We start from the raw sequence: 20268 nt of genomic DNA, 5'->3' as shown, positions 1-20268 counted from the left end.
TATAGATGCATTACACCCACAGTGATACATTTCCAGCATGTCCTTCTTTTCATTTTGATGATTATGGCTTGCAGCTAGTGAAAACCCAAAATTCAGAATCTCAGAAAATTAGAATATTACATAAGACCAATAAAAAAAAAAAATTATGCACTCAATACTTTGTTGGGGCTTCTTTTGCATAAATTACTGCATCAATGCAGCTTAGCATGGAAGTGATCAGCCTGTGACACTGCTGAAGTGTTGTGGAATCCCAGGTTGCTTTAAATAGCGGCTTTCAGCTCATCTGCATTGTTAGATATGGTGTCTCTCATCTTCCTCTTGAAAATACCCCACAGATTCTCTATGGGGTTTAGGTCAGGTGAGTTTGCTGGCCAATCAAGCACAGTGATACCATGATCATTAAACCAAGTATTGGTAATTCTGGCAGTGTGGGCAGGTGCCAAGTCCTGCTGGAAAATGAAATCAGCATCTCCATAAAGCTGGTTGGAAGAAGGAAGCATGAAATGCTATAGAATTTCGTGGTAGTGGGTTGCCCTGACTTTGGACTTGATAAAACACAGTGGAAAAACACCAGCAGATGACATGGCCCCCCAAATTATCACTGACTGTGGAAAATTTTACATTTCATTTGGAAATCAAGGTCCCGGAGTCTGGAGGAAGAGTGGGGAGACACAGAATCCAAGTTGCATGAGGTCCAGTGTGAAGTTTCCACAGTTTTCAAAGCTTTGAAAGTTAATCATTTAACATATGTAAGCAATTACAACCAACATTTTTTTGTACTTTTGGGTAAAAGTTTTAGTCAAATCAGTGTTTATTACTGAAAAACAGTACAAAGCATCACATGTAAAATTCAACAATACAGTAGGAAGCAGCAGGGTACAAATTACAGAGTTACAGTCAGCTGTATTCCATTTACAGGAATATCCCAGATAGCAAGCAATTGAGCTGAAAATGACTTTCTAAGCTATTGCTAGACTTGCCAGGCTTCACATGTTTGTTCCACAATTGTAGCGGAATAAAAGAGCAGAGTCCACATTGCATTAATCCAGATTTACTTTCTTTGCAAACATTCTGCAAGTCTCCTGCAAGTTCTGGTTTCAGTTATGTTGTGCAATAGTCTTCCCACCACAGGGCTCACTGTGGCTGAATTTGGAAAAGTGTCAACTAGAACTTGTGCTTCAAGTGCTCTGCAAGTGTACAACTTGCCAATAAAAAAATGTGCAGCAAGTTAATAGGACTTCCAATTAGGGATGATCGAACTTTTGAAAAGTTCGGTTCGGCCAGAACATCCGAACTACCCGAAAGTTCGGCCCGGATTTCAGAACCCCATTGAAATCGATGGACCCGAACTTCGATAATCAAAAAACACCATTTTAAAGCCCTAAAACCCAATAAATGCCCCTACAAAGTGCCTAGGGTTCTGGGTCATGCCCCAGGGACTATTAATCACACAAAAAAAAGTTCTTAAAAATTGTCATTTTTGATAAAAAAGCCAATTATTGAAAAAATTTAAAAAAAAAAAGATATTTTTTGATTTTGACTTTGGATTTAGTATCTGTGGAGTCTAAAAAGTGTACCTGTGAAGTTTCAGCTCTGTAGCATGTCCAGAACCAGAAAAAAAGATAATTTTTCATTAGAGCAGGGATGGTGGGACCCCACTTTTACACCTATATGATCTTTTTTTGGGGGTTCTGGACATGCTACAGAGCTGAAACTTCACAGGTACACCTTTTAGACCCCCCAGACACAAAATCACACAAAAAAGTTCTTAAAAATTGTCATTTTTGATAGAGAGACAATTATTTAAAAAATGAAAAAAAAAAATCTTTGGATTTAGTATTTGGGGGGGTCTAAAAAGTGTACCTGTGAAGTTTCAGCTCTGTAGCATGTCCAGAACCATAAAAAAGATCATTTTTCAGTAGAGCGGGGATGGTGGGACCCCACTTTTACACTTATATGATTTTTTGGGGGGTTCTGGACATGCTACAGAGCTGAAACTTCACAGGTACACCTTTTAGACCCCCCAAACACAAAACAACACAAAAAAGTTCTTAAAAATTGTCATTTTTGATAGATTTTTGATAGAGAGCCAATTATTGAAAAAAATAAATAAATAAAAATTCTTTGGATTTAGTATCTGGGGGGTCTAAAAGGCGTACCTGTGAAGTTTCAGCTCTGTAGCATGTCCAGAACCATAAAAAAAAGATCATTTGTATTAGTGCAATTATAGATCTGGAATATGGCTTCTCGCTTTTCACACCTTGCCGGTTTAATAGCAGGCGTTTTTTTTTTGGGCATTTTTTTGGGTTCTTTGGAGTCAGGAAAAACATCTGAACTTGTGTATAGTGGTACTATATACACAAGTTCAGATGTTTTGCCTGCCTCCAAAAACCCCCAAAAAAATGCCTGCAACAACACACCTGGGCGTTTTTTTTTTTTGGCGCTAGTGTTTTTTTGGGCAGTTTTTTGGGTTCTTTGGAGGCAGGAAAAACATCTGAACTTGTGTATAGTGGTACTGTATACACAAGTTCAGATGTTTTGCCTGGCTCCAAAAACCCCCAAAAAAATGCCTGCAACAACACACCTGGGCGTTTTTTTTTTTGGCGCTAGTGTTTTTTTGGGCAGTTTTTTGGGTTCTTTGGAGGCAGGCAAAACATCTGAACTTGTGTATAGTGGTATATATACCACTATACACAAGTTCAGATGTTTTTCCTGCCTCAAAAGAACCCAAAAAAATGCCCCGAAAAAAACGCCTGCTATTAAACCGGCAAGGTGTGAAAAGTGAGAAGCCAACCTCCTGTGCTGAAAGTGTTCTAATACAAATGATCTTTTTTGGTTCTGGACATGCTACAGTGCTGAAACTTCACAGGTACACTTTTTAGACCCCCCCAGGTACTAAATCCAAAGAATTTTTTTTTTTTTTAATTTTTTTTTTCAATAATTGGCTCTCTATCAAAAATCTTTCAAAAATGACAATTTTTAAGAACTTTTTTTGTGTGATTTGGTGTCTGGGGGGTCTAAAAGGTGTGCCTGTGAAGTTTCAGCTCTGTAGCATGTCCAGAACCATAAAAAAAAGATCATATAGGTGTAAAAATATGGTCCCACCGTCCCTGCTCTACTGAAAAATTATCTTTTTTTCTGGTTCTGGACATGCTACAGAGCTGAAACCTCACAGGTACACTATACACAAGTTCAGATGTTTTGCCTGCCTCCAAAAACCCCCTTTTTTTGACCCTAGCGTTTTTTGGGCATTTTTTTGGGTTCTTTGGAGGCAGGCAAAACATTTGAACTTGTGTATAGTGGTGTATATACACACATACTTATATGTATATACACACCTAGACATATATAGGTGTGATAGGAGCAGAAATATATTGGTGTTAATTATTTCATTAGCGCAAGTAGTTTTTTTCTGCTCCTTTCACACCTATATATGTGCAGGTGTATATACAGACATGTGTGTGTGTATATATACCCCCTATACACATGTTCAGATGTCATGTCTGACTCCAAACATGTGCTCAAAAAAGCACTAGCAACGCCTGCAGCCAAAAATGCTGGCGGCGGCGAAGCCATATTACGGAAACGAAAGTGACTTCAGAGAAACTAGCTTTTCTTTATTGCGGTCACCCTGCTATGGAAGGGTTCGGTCACCCTGCCATAGCAGTCACTGTCAGTTCACCCTACACTACATTACGGTCACCCTGGTATGGAAGGGTTTGGTCAGTCGATCACCCTGCCATAGCAGTCAGTTAACCCTACACTACATTACGGTCACCCTGACACTTCACACTTTCCCTACAGAAACTAAATTTTTGAAGCTAACTAAAGTGTAAAGGAGCACTCTAACTACACTAGTTATCCCTTTCCTCACACTAATAAATGCTAAATGACACTTTTAAAGTAAAATTAGCAGAACTGCTTCCACTCTCTTCCATGTCCTGTATAACAATGCTAGGAATTTGGCGGGGGCTATCTTATATGCTGGGGGGCGTATTCACTAATGATTGGACTATGGACCCCCTAGTCACTCCAATCACATTCCTAGCATTCTTCTGCCCCCTCAATTGGCTTTTGCTAATGGTTCTGGTCCAATCACAGGTTTTTAAAGCCCATTTCCTGAACCATTGCATTTTGGTCGGTTCTGGTTGCCGAATTCCGAACTTTTTGGGCAAAAAGTTCTAAATTTGGCCGAACCTTGAACACCCAATGTCCGGGCCGAACCGATGGTGGACCCGAACCGTTCGATCATCCCTACTTCCAATTCCAATTCAACACTGCCACAAATATGTGGCAAGTTATCCTTGCTATCTGGGATAGTACATACACAATTGTGACAGCAATCAATATTGCACATAAGTAAACTTTTCAATTTTTGGTGGAGGGTAGTCCCAGAATGAAGGGTGACTAGGATGATAAAAAGCAATATACACAATAGAGAGGGAGAAGGCTAGAGGAAAATAAAGAAAAAGAGGGGGGGGGGGTCATAGTGTAACTGATGCAGAGACCTGGGTTAGGTCTGATTTACTCCAATTGGATTAGTAGGGATTACTAGGGAGATAGAGTTTGAATTTAGCAGATTCTATATTTACTTGCTATTGAACAGTACTGATCAGTGATATCTGTGTATTGGGCTATCATTTGCTGGAGATTTTTGGTGTTTACTAATGACCTGTCAAATTTCTATCAAAAATAACCTAAAGATAGAGCTTTTGGTTTACCATAGGGAGCCTGGAATCAGAGAAAGTAAGGCTACTAGGGAACTGTTCTGATATGTCATAAAATAACAGTCATTGTAAATATCAAAAACAGCATTCCAGAATGTTATGATTTCAGGGCAACTCTACCAAATATGGAGAGTTGCACCTCTATGTATCTCTTCACTCCAGATATAAAACGATAACTCTTTACGTTCCAGGAAATTATCTCGGAATTGTAAGGATTTTTGATCCCGAAATTCAAAAAGTTTATGGTATGTCGCAATAAGTCCCCTGTGAATGGAGTCAGAGTTTGTCTTACAAAATTTAGTGGCTAGATCAGTTATCTGTTCAAGAAGGAGGTCAATTTCTAATAGATTATAGATTTTTTTTCAAGTGTATCTGTGGGAAACAAAAATGCCCTCCAGGATATATTTCAGCAGTACCCATTTTACAGGATAAGGAGTGAGGATGGGATTTATGTTCGAGTTGAACATACTTTCGACTCGAACATCGGGTGTTTGTGTGTTCGCTGAACACACACGAATGCTTGCCAACGAGCACCCCATAATGCACTGAGATCTCACAGTGCATTAATTGCTGGTGATTGGCCAAAGCATGCAACTGACCTGTATGCTTTAGCCAATCACAGCACAATGTCCTGTCATAGCCATGGTTGGCCAAAGGCAGGTGCCTTTGGCCAATCATTGGTCTTGTCTAAGTCCACACCCCACACTATATAAGGCTGCTTACACGACAGCCCTGTTTAATGTGTTAGTGGAGATTAGGCAGGATAGTCAGTGGATTGTGTATTCAGTCAGTTCAGTCAGTTTAGTGCAGTCAGTGTAGTGTAGTGCTGTACTGTGATTCTTGTGTAACAAAAGTGGAGTGGTGCCACTGAAGTGTTGGTGTATACAACACGTCTGTGTCACCCCACTGATCCCATTTTTTATTTATTTTTAATTTTTTTAGTTGTCATTGTTTTTTTTTGCAGCATCAGGTTCTGTTGCTGCATTATCAGTACTCCCCCATCTGTGTCGCAGGTGCTTTTCCTTCTGTGTCAGCAGTGGTTTTCTTTTTTTTTGTGGTGCAGCAGCAGTTATAATATTTAGGGCATACAGTAATTGCTACCCCCCCCCTTCTGTGTTGCAGGTGCTATTCCTTCTGCATCAGCGGGAGATTTCTGTTTTTTTTTTTTTTTGTGGTGCAGCAGCACTAATAATATTTAGGGCATAATTGCTGTCCCCCCTTCTGCCTTGTGGGTGCTATTCCTTCTGCGTCAGCAGTGGTTTTATTTGTCTTTTTTTTATTGTGCTACAGCAGCACTAATAATGTTTAGGGCATAATCGCTGTCCCCCCCCCCCCCCTTCTGCGTCAGCAGTGGTTTCCTTTTTCTTTTTTCCACAGCAGCACTAAAAATATTTAGGGCATGATTGCTGTTCCTCCATTCTGCATTGCAGGCATTCCTCCTCTGTGTCAGAAGTGTTTCCCTTTTCTGGGCTTTATTCGTTTTTTCTTTTTTGAAAAAAAAAAAAAAAAAAAAACTATAATAAAAACAGTTTATAGTGCACCAAGCACAAAAGGATTGCATTCCAAGCACCATATTCCCTTCCCACACTCTATAATAAAAAGTTATAAAAATCCCCCCAAAAAGCAAATAAAAACAATAATTAAATGGTTTATAGTGCACCAAGCACAAAAGTTTTGCACTCAAGCACCATATTTCCATCCCACATTCTATAATAAAAAGTTATAAAAATCCCTTCAAAAATTTCCCATCATGTCCCAAAGGCCAACAAGGAGAGGCAGACGCGTACAGGCCTCTAAAAGAGGGCAAGCAGCCTCTGTGTCCACAGTGAAAAGTGGTGGTCACAGACATGGTGCATCCTCTGCAGGCGGGGCACGCTTGTCCTTTTTTTCTGGTGCTGGCCAGAATGCTCCAATGTTGGTTCTCAGGTTGAGGAAGGGAGTAACATCAGCCTAGAGAGAGGGGGTGCCAATGTTGGACAATAAACTATCAGTCATGTTCCCCCAGCTGCAGCATACTGTCATGTTTGCTCCAGTGACGAGGAGGGAGGGGAGGATGAGGCTACCGACTATACTTGGGTGCTTGAGAGAACTGAAGAGGAAAGTGAGGAGGAGGAGGCACAACTCCAACAAGGCAGGATGTCCTTCAGGGGTCGGCTTTAGGGCAGCCACCCTATTGCATCACACCACAGAGCGCCACAGGTGCAGGGCGCTGCTAACTCCCCACGGACTTCCAAAAGTTCATTGGTGTGGGATTTTTTTAACACATATGCAGTAGACTGCAGCTTTGCTGTTTGCAATCTCTGTCAAGTGTGGTCAGAGGGAAGCGGATCAAGTGTGGCCAGAACACCAGTCTCTTGGGCACCACATGCTTGACAAGACATATGACAACCTGCCATGCAGTCTGTTGGCAACAGCACCTAAAAGATCCACATCATAAAAAAATCTTACTTCTCCTTGCTTCTCATCTGGGAACTCTACCGCTACGATACCTCAAGTCTTCTCAAAAACCTGCACTGAGAGGGATGATGGTATAGCAATGGGTGCCACAGGCATTAGCACCCCTCTGCTAACAGTACACTACCTATTGATTTCACCAGGTAATTTCGCTACCCCAGTTGGTGAACCATAAAAAAAATTCTGTCACAGTCATCCACATGCTCAGTGTCTGAATGCTAGCTTGGCCAAATTGCTAGCATTACAACTACTGCCTTTTTATCTGGCAGACTCTGCCCCCTTTTGTGAATTTGTAAAATGTGCTGTACCACAGTGGCAGGTTCCAAAAAAAAAAAATGTATTTTTATGTAAGGCCATTCTAGCTCCGTACCATCGTGTGGAAGGCTATGTTTTGGCCTTGTTGGACAGAACGGTTAGCACCAAGGTTTCCATTACTGCTAACTCGTGGTCCAGTAGGCATAGTCAAGGACGTTACATTTCCTTCACGGCGCACTGGGTAACTCTGCTGACATCTGGAAAGGATGCAGGACAGGGTTCAGTGATGGAACTTGTTCAGCCACCATGCCTCCAAAAAGCTGGTAGGGATTCTGCCACATCTGTCTGCTCCACCCCCTCCTCTTCTTCCTCTATGGTCTCTTCTGTTGAATTGGCCTCTGAACCAGCAGTGCTCCTTAAGCGTTCAAGGGGCTATGCAAACAGTCAGGCTAAAAGATGCCAAGCAGTGCTTCAGTTGGTCTGTCTAGGGGACAGGAGCCACACCGGGCCAAAGATTCTGTTAGCTCTGCAGGCTCAGAGGTGATTGATGCCACGGCAGATTGAGCCAGGAATGGTTGTGTGTGAGACAATGGCACCAACCTTCTCTCCACCTTCTGAAAGGGACACTTGACAAATGTTTCATGCTTGGCACATGTCCTGAATTAAGTGGTGCAGCATTTCTTGAACAGGTTCTCGGGCTTACAAGATCTTCTGAGGCAGGCCAGAAAAGTCTGGCCATTTTCAGGGGTCATACAATGTCAGTGCTCGGCTGGCTGTCATTCAACGGGAATTCAACCTGCCCAACAACCGCCTCATTTGTGACATGCCCACCAGGTGGAACTCAACATTGGCAATTCTGCAGTGGCTGCACAAGGGCCATCAATGAGCACCTGTGTGAGCATGGAACAAGGACAGGCTCAGGGGAGCTTGGTTTCTTTTCACAATGCCAGTGGCTGCTGATAAAGGACGCATGCACTGTCCTGTCAACATTTAAGGAGGCCACAAGGAAGCCATGACAATGCATGCATCAGTGACACTATCCCTCTAGTCTTCCTGCTGGAGCACACACTTCATGGAGTAATGGACAGGGCACTTGAGGAGGAACAGTGGGAGGGAGAAGAGGACTTCCTTTCCTCACAAGGCCTCCTTCATGCAGATACTATTCCTGCAGGCCCGCAGAACACACAGGAGGAAGAGGAGGGTGAGGAGGATTGTGGTAGCATGGATGTAGAGGATAACATACAGCAGTCTTCAAGGGATGGTTTTCATTCCCCAGAAACCCCAGGAGTTGTATGTGGCTGGGGAGAGATAATTCCTCACAATGTCATCCTTAGTGACCCAGAGGACTCATGCTTCCTCAAGCTTACGCTGCATGGGCTCCATGATTTTGCAAAGCCTGCGAAAGGACCCGGGGATTCGTTGTATCAAGGAGAGGGAAAGGGTTGGCAACCGTTCTTGATCCACATTACAAGGGTAAAGAGATCATCCTACCTTCACAGAGGGAGCAGAGGATGAAACATCTTGAGGACGCATTGAAGAAAAATTTGTTTAACACCTTTCCTGACACTGCAAGTTTATCATTATCATGGACAACGTGTTTCTGAGGCTTCATTCTGTCAGGGTGCCAAAAACCAAACCACACGAAGATGCAAGTAAAATAAGACAGTTTATTAATGCAACAATAATAAATGCACATCAAGAGAGAGGAGCAAAATCAGGAACAGCCTGGGTCAAGTTCAGAAGTGGATAGTCATTCAAGCCAGGATCGAGTCCAGGAGCGGGTAGTCATCCAAGCCTGGATCGAGTCCAGGAGTGAGTAGTCTGCTGAAGCTGGGTCGTCTGCCAATGCGGGGTCATCTGCCGTTGCAGATTTGAGAGCTAGGAAGGTCATCAGCCAAGTCAGGTCATGCATGGAGGAACACAGAGAAAAGAGGACTGTTAACAGTGATGCACCTTGGAGCACAAACGCAAGGGCAAGGTCTGAAAATTATCAGGTGATATATATATATAGTTAGGTGTGCAAAATCATCGCTGAGCAACTCCCGGGCAGCAGACTAGTGATGATGCAAACAGAGTTTATAAGAGACAGCAGTCTGCACCTGTCCAAGATGGCTGCCAACAGGAAGGCAAGGAAAGACCTTGACAGATTTGGTCAAAGGAAGAGCGGTGGAGAAGGCAACTGGCTGACCGATGCCTTTAAACAATTCTTTTGTCCTCAGGCCCCAGGGCTGTTAGGTTTAAGCAACCACTGGCAGCTTCTGCATCATATGGTGCAGGATTATCTAGGGGCGAGAGCAGACTTGGAGACCTTTCCAATTGAGCATCCACTGGGTTTCTGCGTCTTGAGGATGGACCACTGGCCAGAACTTGCTCAATATGCAATCAATCTACTGGCCTGTCCTGCTTACAGTGTGCTTTCCTAATGTACATTCAGTGCTTCTGGAGGTTTTGTGATAGATAAAAGAGTGCGTCTGTCCCCAGACTCCGTTGACCGGCGGACATTTATCAAAATTAAACAGTCCTGGATCAACAGCAGCTATCAAGACCCTGATGCTGATGTAACTGATTGAATTTGCTAGGGATTTTGGATCCCTTGAAGACTGCCTATGCTGCCTATCCTATTCCTGAACCTTAATTATGCTATCTTCCAACAATGTTTTTTGGTTTACGGCACCACCAACACCCAAGGCCCAATTTTTTCTGCACCGGTTTGACAGGTGCATGTATAAAAAATTTCAGTTTTTGTTCTTGATTTTTAACAGCACGGCCCATTCCTGTGCCCAGCAAGAGTAACTGTGATGGGTACAGTGTTCAGGCACCACTAGAAATGGGTAAACGGTTTGAGCCGAGCATAAGTTTGGCCTGAACATCGTCCATTGAGATACTCGCCTAACACCTGAACTTTCTCAGCACTTAACAGGATGTTCGCCCACTGAGTGCACAGTCAATAGGTTGTTAAGCCTTCCCTGCTGAGAGCTGAATTTAAAAAAAATTATTGTAAGAAAAAAATGTAAATTAAAAAAAAAATTGGGGTTTAAACAGCTTGGAGGGGGGACCCTTTGGGTCTGGTATGGGTTTTAAGGGGATCCCCATGGCAGGGTAAAGAACAAAATGGCATACGTTCCCCCCCTTAAAAAAAAAAATCTGTACCAGGCCCTTTGGGTCTGGTAAAGATTTGAAAGGGAACTCCCCACCAAAATTTAAAAAACAAAACGGCGTGGGGTTCCCCCCCAGAATCCATACCAGACCCTTATTCAAGCATGCAGCCTGGCAGGCCAGGAAAGGGGGGGGGTGAGCAAGTGCCCCCTCTTTTGAACCATACCAGGCCACTTGCCCTCAACATGGGGAGGGTGTTTTGGGGTTTTATTTGTGATACTTAGCATTTGAGTTTCAGTAAACCAGTATAAAATCCTGATTTTGATCTGAATTCTCGCAGAAGAAGTATCCTGAGAGGGATCTAGAGGGATTTTGAAATCTCCTCCCAACACTATTTGTTCCTCAGCAAATTGGTCATTAATATGGAGATACTGGAAGCTGGAGAACACTGGAAAGGAATTGGGTAGATAAAAATTAACATGAGCTCAGAGGGACAGGGCGCTTTAATTAATTATTTATTTTTTTCCTATTTATTTTACCTTTTATTTTGTATTTTTACACTGTCCCTTAAAAAAAAAAAAAAAATGAATCACTTTTATTCCTATTACAAGGAATGTAAACAGCCCTTGTAATACAAATAAGCAGGCCATGTCCTCTTAAGGCCCCGTTCACACTGGGGCGACGCTACTTCGCCGGGCGACCTCACAGGTCGCGGCGCGCTGCTCGCACTGCGACCTCTGAGTGGCCGGCACGGACTTCATAACATTGAAGTCTATGCAGGTCACTCCGGGTCGCCCCAAAGAAGCTCCGGACCCTTTTTCTAAGTCGGAGCGACTTGTGTCGCTCCTATTAGAACGGGTCCATAGCTTCTGTATGGCAGTGTGAACGGGGGCTTAATGTGAGATCGGGGGTCAAAAATACCTCAGATCTCACATCTACACTTAAAAGCAAAAAAAAATGGGCCCTTTAAGGCCGTTGGGAGGAAGCGACGCATGACGGTCTCTCTGGTCCTCCAAGGCCATAGAGTTGAGTGGGGGTCATCTTGCCCTCGCACGACTTCCTGCCTAGGACATGGATGGACCGGATCATTTTCCCCACTACCAATTGCTCCGGTAAGCTGGTAAAATGACTGGGAAGTGGCGGGGGGCGGAGGGGTCACCTCTCCTGCTGCCCATAAAAGTGATTCAGTGGGACTAGAGTGTGAGGGGCTTGCGCTTAGGAAACTTCGGTTCGGTGAATATAAATAAAAACAATAACTAAGTAATAAATCAATAAATTAAATACATAAGCTGCTGCTAGGTAGAAAAGGTGATACCTTTCAAACAATACTGAAAAACTAAGTACCTGCGCTGCTTAAACCGAAACCATAAACATAAACATCTGTTGTGCTAATAAATAAATAACATCATAAAGTGCTCGTGCAACTAACTGTGCAACTGTGTATATAAATATATATGCACATTGGAGAGGAACACACATGAGGAGAGCTGTTTCTCAAAATGAAACTTGGTGGATTCAGCAACTTAAGAGCATGGTCCCCTTAGGCCTCAATGTAGATTTAGATATTAATTGCTTTATAAATGATTTTTAATTTTTATACATTTACATTTTTATATTTTTATATAGTTGTAGTTTGTAGATCACCAACTCAGCACACATCACTTTATGATCTTTAAGTGGAATTTACATAGGATAATTATTAATTGATTTATGAGCCAGCGACATATGTGGCTGAGTATTGTATAAAGTTTCTGTAAGTATCCAAATTAGAGTCCGATATGGACATATGGGTGATAACAACTATATGATAGGCTGCTAGGATATTATGGTGCAATATAACATTATTATTGTGTGTTGTGAATATATTGTAGGTCAAGATGTATGTTAGATACATCAACGACATTTTTATCATATGGGAGGGGTCTAAGAATTCTTTTATGGATTTTATGTCTGTAATAAATAACAATAAGTATGGGATTAGTTTTACGGAAAGTTTTAACACACAAGAAGTAAATTATTTGGACCTTACAATTTTTAAAAATGGTGACAATCTTTTTACTAAAACATATTTTAAGAGTACAGATCGTAATAGTTATATCCCCACTAATAGCGGAAATCACCCAAAATGGATCTCAGCAGTACCGAAAGGCCAACTGCTGAGGATTAAAAGAAATTGTGATAGAGATAGTGACTTCAATGAACAAGCAGAAATTTTAATGAAAAGGTTTGAAGAAAAGGGATATAAGAGAGGTAATTTAGATAAAGTAAAAAAACAAGTGGGAGGTCTGGAAAGAAAAGTATTATTGAGTGATAAACCTAGAAATAAAGATAACAGAAAGTTTGACATTGCGTTTTGTACAGAGTTTAACCAGCAATATAAACAGGTTGAGAGGAGTATAAGAAAGCACTGGGACATTTTGTTAAGAGATCCGGTTTTTAAACAAATGTTACCTAGTAGACCTAAATTTATCTACAGAAGACCACCAGTCCTAAAAGATAAGATTGTGAAGAGCATCCCCAACCCTCCTAAAAAATTGGGAACTTTTTTAGATAAAACAGGGTTTTTTAAATGTGGGCGATGCGTGGCTTGTACAACGTGCCGTAAGGACAAACGTAGGAGTATAAATAACTTTGTTTCGTGGACTACTAAAAAGAAATATGAGATAAAGCAATTTATCTCATGCTACAATACACACGTGACATACTTACTACAGTGCGAATGTGGCCTACAGTATGTAGGCCGCACTACAAGAGAACTAAGAGTACGCCTCAGAGAACACGTTAGCAATATAAAAAAGGGGTTCCGTAAACATAATTTATCTAACCATTTTAGGCTATTCCACAATAAGGATCCATCCAAGCTTACATTTTGTGGAATAGACAGAATCAGCCCCCATTGGAGGGGTACACACATGAAGAGGGCTGTATCCCAAAATGAAACTTGGTGGATACAGCAGCTTAAGAGTATGGTGCCGACAGGTTTAAATGTAGATTTAGATATAAATTGTTTTATAAATGATTTTTAATTTCTATATTTATTTTCATAATCATCTGTTTATTTTATAAAAATATTTTATTATCAACTGTGCTTTTTAATATGAAAATTATATTGTATTTATAGATTATAGTATGCTGTAATATGGTGAGAAATTATAGGGTATATGGTTTTCAGCATACTAATGTATATGTATATAATGTGTTAGGTCTTTTTTGTGTATACACATAGACAGGGCAACCATCAAGGTATACCGGAATTCGATCGGTTAAATATCATATTACTGAGGGGTCGCTATAGTTTATTATTATAACAATATATTGGTTTATGATTATAGTAACATGATGATGATATGTGGCATTTTACTTCACATGCTGCATATATTCATACATTTTTGGGGCATAATAGTACTTCCGGGTGCACCATAATGGAGATTGATAGGCAGCCCATTGTAAAGGGAGTCCAAAGATGGCGGCGATTGACTTCCGGTCCGCCTCAGGTGTTTACAATGTTGCATTATTGATACCGTTATATATAGTACTACGTATTCGTGACGCCTTTGCTTTTGATAACGCTCTGATTGGCGGAGCGAAACGCGTCAAGCCGTCCGAATACGTAATACATCACTTCCGGCTGCAACCACTTCCGGCTTCCGGCTTCCGGTTACGCGGGTGGAACGCACGGCCATTTGTTTGGCGTCCCGCGGGTTTGCACAAGGCGATATTTTTTCCTGTACAGTGTAAGTGTTATTTGTTTTGCGTGTGAATAAACAAGTCTTATATACTGCACGATGATGGCCCTTTCTTTTTATGAATCGTGAGAACATAACCTGGAGATAGAGTGAGAGGCTTGTGGTGCGTTACCTTGCTCCTGTTGGCGATCCAGTGAGGGATCTACTCCATTTTATCTACTGATAAGGCGTTTTTTCATCCAACTTCTGGTGAGTGGGGAGCTGAGAGGGGAGCACCACTTCACCTGGATTGAGCACGAGCACTTTTTAATATTATTGGAGCACGAAGCACTTAAATAAAGCACAGAGACTTTTTTTCACTTTAACATTATCATGGACTATATAGTATATAATACATATTTGTATTTATAAGTTTTTTATTTGCACAAGTTTTTTTATGTGGTATTTTCATATATGGAATTTATAACTGATATTTATTGTGTGTACTTGTGTAATATATATATAGATTTTTTTAAGGCTGCACTCAGTATAATTTTGCACTAGCACTTTATATAATCACATATATTTTGAGGTGTTTAGACATAAGCAGCGCAGGTACATAGTTGTTTTATTGTTATATTGTAGGTGTGTTATATTTATTTCTGTATGTAATGTACATGTATAGGGACAATCAGGAAGGAGAACCGGAACTGGACGTTTTTTGATTTTTGATTATAGATACGGTCAAATTAGTTTATCGTTCAGTATATTATACACACCATATGCGTGGCTGGGTTGGCATAGCCACATATATATATATATTTTGCATATTTCCACTATATATGGCTTTGGTTCCGGGTGGACCAAGATGGAGTATGACAGTCGGCAAAATGGGGTGGCCCAAGATGGCGGCGTTCCATTTCCGGTCTCCGTCATTTCCGGTCCGACGCAGGTGTTTATGATAATTTTAAATTGTGAATGATATATATAGTAGTACGTGTTCGTGACGCCCTCGCTTTTGAGAACGCTCTGATTGGCGGAGCGAAACGCGTCAAGCCGTCCGAACACGTAGTACGTCATTTCCGGCTGCAACCTCTTCCGGCTTCCGGCTTCCGGTTACACGGGTGGAACGCACGGCCATTTGTTTGGCGTCCCGTGGGTTTGCTAAAGGCGGATTGATTCTTTATGTTTTGTAAGTGTATCTTTTTATTGCGTGGAAAATAAACCTTTTAGAATATACTGCACGATGATGGCCCTTTTCTTTTCATGATACTGGGGAGCATCACCTGGATATTTACCTGGATATAGAGGCACAGGAGATCTACAGCTTATATCTGTTGGTGATCCATAAGAGGCGGTTATCTTATACAACCAGTTTTTAACCACTTAAGCCCCGGAGGATTTGGCTGCTAAAGGACCAGGGGTTTTTTTGCGATTTTTTACTGCGTGACTTTAACGGACAATTGCGCGGTCGTGCGACGCTGTACCTAAACAAATTTGACGTCCTTTTTTTCCCACAAACAGAGCTTTCTTTTGGTGGTATTTGATCACCTGTGCGATTTTTTGATCACGCGCTATAAACAAAAAAAGAGCGTAAATTTTGCAAAAATAACAATATTTTTCACATTTTTTTATATGAAATTCCCCAAAAAAAAAAGTAAAAATCTAAATTTTTTAACATTTTTCGGCCAATTTGTTTTATGCTACCTATGTTTGGTGAAAAAAATCGCAAAAAGCGTATTTTGATTGGTTTGCGCAAAAGTTATCGCGTTTACTAACAAAGAGAAAGATTTTTGTCATTTTTGGTGTTTTTTTTTTAACGCGTAATGGCGGCGATCTGCGATTTTTTTTTTCGGTACTGCGACATTGCGGCGGACAGATCGGACCCTTGACTGACATTTTTGACACTTTTGGGGTTACCAGTGACATTACTGCAGTAATCAGTGCTATACATATGCACTGTTACTGCAAAAATGACACTGGCAGGGAAGGGGTTAACTTTATTGGACAGGGAGGGGTTAAGTGTGTCCTAGGGGCGTGCTTTCTACTGTGTAGGGACATTGCTATTGGTGTAAAAGCAAAGATCAACCGTTCTACATAGTAGAACGGTCAGATCTTTACTTTTACACAGGGAGAACTGACAGGCAGCTTGTTTACACAAGCTGCTCTGTCTTTCTCCCTTCACAGGAGCGATCGCAGTGTGACTGGCGGACATCGAGTGACACCTGTGAACGAGCCGCGGCGGGCGCGCGCCTCGGCGGGCGCGCGCCCGCCCGCGATAGGCTCGCAAGTCAGTGACAGGCGAGTGACGTACCGATACGTCACTCTGCCTGGCCGGGGCTGACCGCCGCAGTATATAGTCGTGCGGCGGTCGGCAACCGGTTAAGGCGATATTACTCTCTGCTTCTGGTGAGTGTGGGACCGAGAGGGGAGCACTAACTCACAAGGACTGAGCACCGGCACTTTATCCATATACCTTGAGCACGGAGCACTTATAGTAGCACAAGAGACTTGCACTTTATTCAGTTTGGAAGATATTTATTGCTATGAACTTTATATTTATAATTACTTTTGATATATGATATGTCACACATATGAGTTTATTTATAATATTTATGCTGTTATATTTAGTGTAACACTATATTTATATACACAGTTGCACAGTTAGTTGCACGAGCACTTTATGATGTTATTTATTTATTAGCACAACAGATGTTTATGTTTATGGTTTCGGTTTAAGCAGCGCAGGTACTTAGTTTTTCAGTATTCAGTGGGACTACTTTTATGTGAAAGAAGACTGCCCACCCTGTAAGAAAATGTTGGGGGTTATGGTAGCTATCTGCAGCAATAACCTTGGTATCTAATGTCAAAGTACCGACGTAAAACTGCGGTGGGCGGTCAGGAAGTGGTTAACTTATGCTGAGATCATATCCACCCTTAATAAATAGAGAATAAACTCACCTCAGCATAAGACATTACTGGGATTGTAAATGTACAATGGACTATGCTTGGACATATGAAGTGATGTCACCTTATTCACTAACAAACTCAATATAAATTTTGGCTGAAGGCTTTGCTGTATTTCTGTTTATACTTTTTTCTAAAGCCTTGTGCTTAAAGGAGAGGTATGGATTTAAAACATTAACACACATGCTTACCTAGGTGGTTGCAGCATCGGTTCCAATTCTGCATCTGTCCCTCACTGCCTCTAAGACTGAGAACTGAGCGATCAAACACCACTGATCACTCAGTTCTTTGTCTTCAGTGAGCAGAGAGCCAGTGAATGTTAGGCACCGGCTCTCTGCTCTGCCCCTCCAGCACTACCAGATCCGCCTGGCTGTGGAGTGGGCAGGAGTGGCTGGCTCAGGTTCTCAGTGGGCTTTAGCCAGATGACAGCTGAATACGGCTCACATCAGTGCAGAACTAAGTGCACTCTGACCCACAGAAGAACAAGGGCTTTCAATTAGTTATTCTTAACTTTATTTTTTACTGGTTAAGAGGGAGTTATGTATGCATGCATGTGTACATTGTGGTTATATACTACTGGGCACTAGTACATCTTGGCTTAAAAAGTGTTAGCTGGAGTTTAGCTTTAATTTGTCAGTGCTTCAATTACTACCATCTCCAAAGTTTGATTGACAATGCTGCAGTCCAAGAGTGGCTCTGTTGCAGAGTGGAGCAACCCTTAGAAAAAACACTGTGTTACTAGCCAGATCATCAAGTTAAAATAAAAGAAATAAAGCCTTAAAAGAAAATGAATGTAGCCACCACATTTTAGGATTAGTAAGCTACAATGTATTACATTTTTGTTTTGAGGTCTATTACCACTTTTTACTCAGTCTTTAGTTCCCCCAGAGTACTATGGATGGCTGCTCTGCCCCCCCCCCTCCCCAGAGCAGCCATCCATAGTACTCTCTGTATTCTCTCATAGCTTGAAGAACAACATGACTGTCCCCAGGATACTGCCATAATGTAACATCACCCCACCAATATATAATTATGGGTTGGCACTGGAGAGCTGTACAGAATTGCTTACAGTGGGAATCCCCATCTTACCTTTGCTTAAAGAAGGTGAGGGCAATCTCATCAAGGGTATATGGACCATAGAGGCAACAGGGTGTTTATTTTAAATTTGAATGTTTTTAGAGTTCAGCAATTTGTGCTCACTTATGGAGTAGGAAAGTAGGTCACTCCATAAATGGCAGAAGTGAGTAATACTAGCAGTGACCCAACAGCTGAAGGCACCATGAGAGGTTAGGTCTGGGAAAAAAAATTTTGTTTTTGAAAACAAAATCATAGTAAATTTGCAGGTTCATAACCTGAGTGTTTCGTTGAACCAAACTTGGAGGGAGTAAAGCATGACTGGGTTTTGAAATTTTGAACTAGCCTTGAAAAGCAACAAAAGCAGATTATTCACACAAAGAGGATCACAATCCGCCACCTCAAGGGCTACCTAGGACAGGATTTCTACTGTAGCATGATCATTTGTAAGAGTAGCTAGCTGTGTGGCCTGACCTGTGTTGCCTTGAAGTCTAAACTGGTAGAGTGTGTATGTAAGTCATCTTGGTCTAACCTTTGGTGAAATTAACTGCAGAATTGAATGCTGAAGAGTGCATATTAAAGCGGAGTTCCGGGCACGAAAACTTTTTTTCAATAAACATACCCCTGGGACAGTCAGGGCTAGTACATTCCACAATGGCTAGCCTCTGATCTGTCCCGGTTCGCATTTACCTGCAAGAAGAAATACTCACTTATAAAATTTCTTCTCCAGCGCTGCCATCTCTGTTGTGGGCAGCTGAAGCCGGCGCGATCCTCTTCTGCGTCCTCTTCCGTGTCTTCTTCTCCCAGAATGCGCCTGCACCGGCCCCTCTCGTCACTTCCGGGGCGGCGCCGCATTCCTCCACAGCTTCTGGGCATGCCCAGAAGCTGTTTAGCAGGGAATGCGGCGTTGCCCCGGAAGTGACGAGCGGAGCCGGTGCCGTCGCATTGATTCCTGGGAGCGATGACGTTCAGCTCCCAGGAATCATTGCAAGCCAGGAAGTGACGGCGGAGAAGCGGCGCAGAGGGAGGAAGTGAAGAAATGGTGAGTATATTCTATCTACAATTACAAGGTGAGTAAACAAAAAAAAATATACCTAACTATCCAATTCCTTTTCAGGTGAAGGAGACAAAGCGCATGGGCACAAAAAAAAAAAGGTCTATTTTGTGCCCAGAACTCCGCTTTAAATGATAAGGAATCAGAACAGGCGGAACACAACTTTGTTTAATCAGGTAGGTCATTTTGATCATAGTAGTATGACCTAGAAGGGTAAATATGATCTACCTATAATGTTCCTCCATACATTAAAATTTGCACTAAAAGCTGAAACTTTATTTCCTTTATTTTGCTTTCCTTGGTTCCTTCCTTCTTTCCTTATCAGTATACTAATGAGATTTTTTTGTTTTCTTTACATTTTCAAGCCATTGATATCACCACTGGATATCTGTGCTTCACTAAACTATGCAAGCAGATCATGACTGGCTGGTGAAAGAGGTCAGTAGGGTGCTGTAAATAGCTTGCCGAAAACATAACAGCAGCCTGTACTACTTTCAAGAGCCAGTATGTAAACAATGGTTGCAAATATCTAAATGTATTGATGCACGGAGATCAGTCTGAAAGAGTAGGCATTCATAAGTAGGCTTCATTTGCATGCAGACTGCCCTGGATAATGCCCACATATGATGTTGAACCTCCATTTTTTAATTCAATGAATTAAAGGTTAGATCAAAGACAGTAAGGCTGGGGGGGAAAGGTCTAGACAATGTGGAATGTCCTGCAGACGGGAAATAAGATGGGCTTTATCTGATTTACTGCAGCTTCTAATACAGCAAGGAGCTCACAGTGGGCAGTGAAATCAGAGTCGGCGATTTCCGCACAGAAGAGGAGCCTGTATAAAGTGCAAGAATGAAGAAAAGGCTGGAGTTCACCTTTAACAAATGCCAACAATAAATATTCTCTCTTTAAAAATGTTAAACGAATAAACAGAACCACACCCAACATGGTTTTCAAACGGATCTCATTCCTAAATTCC

Source organism: Pelophylax lessonae, assembly GCF_965119305.1.
Source record: "Pelophylax lessonae genome assembly, chromosome: 1".
Lineage (NCBI taxonomy): Eukaryota > Metazoa > Chordata > Amphibia > Anura > Ranidae > Pelophylax > Pelophylax lessonae.
The sequence above is the reverse complement of the archived record's forward strand: the minus strand, read 5'-3'. Positions refer to the sequence as shown.